We start from the raw sequence: 4,157 nt of genomic DNA on the forward strand, positions 1-4,157 counted from the left end.
CAATACTTTCATCTTACGTAACTGCACAATTTCCGGTTGAGAATCTCTGATAGCTGAAGACGTAATGGCCAAGTTTTGGACGCGGTCGCGTTTAAGTGCCCCCCCATCCCTGTTTCAGTCTCTATGCATCCCTCAAACCACCTACCCCTACCCCGGCCATTTCACTGTACACAAAACATTAATTTCTACGAATAATAAAAATACATTAATTACAAATTTTTTTTAATTACATGAAAATTTACAAAAATTAAAATTTTTTCGTGCCATATCTTTACCCACGTACCATAGCTTTATCGTATTTGTATCGCATGCCTAATACACTATAAAAAATATTCCTATTAAATAAAAAGAAAAAAATGCAAAAAGCATATCCGTACGCGATTACGTAAAATTAGTGCGTTCAGCGAGTCGAGCTCCACTCAAGTCCATTCGTAATTGAGGAGCAAGAATAATTAAAATTATCAGGACACGCGACTGTCCCAGGAGCATGAACGCCGTTTGTTGCCGTTGCGGATGGTACGGCGTGTCATGGCGTCCTGAAACTTTGAGAAATAATTGACGACGACACGTAATTATCGCAGTACAAGCCAGGGCCGTGTAACGGACGGCTTCATCGACTGGCATGACCAGGCAGAATACACCTGGGGGTCTTTTTCTAGGTTCTTACCTTTTTACTTCATTTTTGATCCTCCTTCTCCCTACCTTACTCCAGCAGCGAGTACTGATCTCCGCGATCCATTATTAATTGTATACGAGAAGTTTCACGAGAACGACAAGAATATACGAAACGAAGCCAATTACTTCCTATATAGAAATATTAAATTATTCAATTTATATGGTTTACGTATCAATTTAACTTACCTTGTATACTTACGTATATGTAGGATATGCTACAAATATTTCGCGATACTCACGATAATAAATCACCATTAGCGGATACCTTGATACGTTCTAATCAGATACACTGTCCAGGTAATATCTCGATACTCTCTAGGCTAAGCCATATGTAAACTCCATTAGGACCAATCATATTTGTCAGCTTTTAGCTACGATTAGGTATTTATCCCCATTAGGCACGTCCCACTTGTCGCTTTAGCTTCGTCACTGGTCGAGTTGCGTGGATAATGCATACTTATAGGTATATGGAGTATTATAAATATATAATCATACCTGACGTACAGTATCTCCAGGCTAACCTAAGTTTCAGGGTTGAATTAGAAATTTTAGGAAATTACATTTAAATCTTAATAATTACTGCTTGTCCTCTGTATGAAAGCTTATAAGTGTCTGAACGCTAGCCCTGTTACGTAATAAGGTATTATTGTCGATGAATGGAGGAATTGTAAAAAATATTATTGAAAATTTCTTAGCTCAAGGGTAGTAAAAGTTTTCTCAGTGTCCGGGTCGTTTCATCCCTCTGAGCCAAGCTTATAACAATTTCAGCCCTTATTCAGCCTGACAACCGCAGGAACTTTCGGCTATACGAAGTTGTAGGAATTTTCGTCCCCCTAAAATGTGTTACACCCTAGATACGCTTATACATGGGCTGGCGCTGCTTGCATTAATGGATTAACAATAACCTAATGTTACGAGTCGGTTCTACCAAGCGACCCTCGTACGATCCTCTTTATATTTTATTAATATGGCCTCCTTTCCATCGACTTTATCAAAATTGAATTGAATGGAATTTCAGGCTGTTCAATTATAGAATTTTCTAGCGTATCTGCGTATTCTCAACTGCTTGTCTGTTTTACGTAATCAGACTTGGGCACGATAAGAGAGTGCGATCTCCACATACGAGTAATTAAGTCACTTTTAAAACACATTTTGGAAAACCAAACGTCGTTTTCTCACGTATGAATTTTTGCTAATTATAAATATTTTGATTAAAATTTAATTGAATTTAATTTTTCTGATTAATAAAATATTTTTCTTGATCGTACCTACACGCCAATTTGATTATCTGATTTATGTAATCATGATAACAATGGATGTCGTTAAATGGATCACCCGGTATATACAATGGATTTAGTTTATTTTTCTTTAAAGATTTTATTATGTTTTCTATATTCATACTGCTGGAAAAAAAAACTTTTTTTACTTTTTTTCACGAAATATATACATATATAGCTGTACATGTTATCTGAAAATCTTCCTTTGCACCTACCATTGCCTTGTATTCCTTTCGTTTCCATCGTTTCTCCCGGCATTCTCTCCAGAAATGTATTTTCAAATAGAGCAAAGCTGTCAAAAATTTGAAATTCAAATTCTTTAAGTATGCCCTGGGCCCAGACACCCCCTCTTACCGTCATCCGTTCTTCACGTTACTCCCATCACTGTCGAAGGTTCGTTTTGCCATCCTCATCCCCAACTCAGTCAGGCCATACAAGTCGCCACAGTGGTGTAACTTTCATGATTACTCCGTTATTACGAGCAATTACAGGGTGCCTCATTGCCCCATAACACGCAATACTCCATCTCGATGCCTATAATTTTTATTGGCATTATTACTAAAAAAAATGTTATCACCCCGAAGGGTTTTTTAATAATTAAATTTTTTTTATCATTATGAACAATTTTCATCGAGCGATCGATCAGAAATTTTTCACCCCCTAATGATAATTCACATTTGTACTTCGTAGTTCAATATAGAAATGCATCGATACCATTCGATCAGTCCACAGTTAAGAGTCGCGAAATTTGGTAAAACGTCAAAATTTATTATTCCCTCATTTAAATATTAATAGCACATACATTCAAAGCGTACTGCAGAATTTGGTACTAATTTAGCATTTTCGATAAAGCTATTTGCTCTTCGTTTACCAAATAGGTGCACACACCCCTGTAACCGTTATTGCACCTGTCCACCCTTTTTTTTACCACTGACAAAACCACCCCTTTGTCTATGTATATATATACGCATATACATTAAATTTTTTTGTTCTTTCTCAATTGCACCGAAGCGTTGCGATCCGTTGTATTTGACCAGGCAACGTCGATACACCCCCTGCCCATTGTTTACGCCAAATTGAATGCATTGAAAAAAATTAATATGAACATTGTGTACCGAAGCCCCGAATTCTCTCCGTGCTATACGATCGTTTCCGTTTTTTCCTATATCGCCACTACCACTATCGTATACGAATCGAGAGCGGGCGCATACGTATTGCGTGCAAGGGTGCACGGTAATGCGCGTTGGAAACGCATCATTTGCCTCTAATAAAAAACAAATATATTTAAATGCAAAATTGCATTCGTACATGACAAAGCATTCATGGTTCGAGCATATATGGTCTGCACGTGTATAATATATTATATAATAATAGAAAAACATAAATACATAGAACATACTGCCAGACCTTTAATTTTATGAATTTTGATTATTCTTTCACGATTCTTATTTATTAATCTTTTATTGTTTTTTTTTTTTGAAAAAATTTCATGCCCCCTCCATCAATCTTAATTATCATGATTTTTATGTAATTATTGAAAATTTGCCTGTACCATTCTCTCTCGCTCTCTCTGCTTCTATCGCACTACCATCTTGCGAAAATGCAAGCTTGGTCCAGCAGCATGGGAAGAGGGTAACTTTTTAATTAGATCGATGATCCCACAGGAATGGCTTCACTCCAGGAAAGCCGACGCGTGTGGCTTGCTCGGTACCTCGGTAACTTGAATGAAGCTTATCCAGAAGGCCGCCCTTTCCCTCTCCTTACGTGGGTGGGAGCGTTAATTAATTAATAAATTAATTTAGTTGGAGCTTGCAAGTAGTGGAGTAGAGAGCAGTAGGATGAGAAGGGGAAGGAGGTAAGAGTGGGAGGTACCAGGGAGGGTGGAGATTTCGAACCGAAGTAGGGGATGGTTATACACTAGGGGATGAGAAATATCTAGTATTGCGAATAAGGGTGGGAATGTATTGGTTCAATTATTAATAATGTTAAGGAATGGGTAGTTGAATAATCAGTGTGTGTACTCCCCACCAACCCACCCCCTATCCTTAGTTACCCCTCTAAATTTCACTCGCTCAAACCACTTATCAATTCTCTCTTATTCTCTTCCCTTACCTGCCTTACCCCCCCCCCCTCGAAACCCACTGAGCTCGTCCCTTGATCTACGAGGGGTTTATTAAATCCGAAACTTTCCACCCCCCCCCCCCC

The 4,157-nt window shown here is 38.1% G+C and overlaps 1 long non-coding RNA gene across 1 annotated transcript in view; it reads right to left on the reverse strand.

Annotated features, from left to right (window-relative positions):
• Positions 1-2,107: 2,107 nt before the first annotated feature.
• LOC107266080 overlaps positions 2,108-4,157 on the reverse strand; it is a 12,599-nt gene continuing 10,549 nt past the window's right edge. Inside the window, exons 2-3 of the long non-coding RNA XR_001537337.2 lie at positions 2,307-2,486; positions 2,108-2,244 (exon numbers count right to left, since the gene is read on the reverse strand). This is a non-coding gene — a long non-coding RNA (uncharacterized LOC107266080). The remainder of the gene's footprint in view (positions 2,245-2,306; positions 2,487-4,157) is intronic.

This window comes from Cephus cinctus, unplaced genomic scaffold, assembly GCF_000341935.2.
Source record: "Cephus cinctus unplaced genomic scaffold, Ccin1 Ccin1_scaffold0299, whole genome shotgun sequence".
NCBI lineage: Eukaryota > Metazoa > Arthropoda > Insecta > Hymenoptera > Cephidae > Cephus > Cephus cinctus.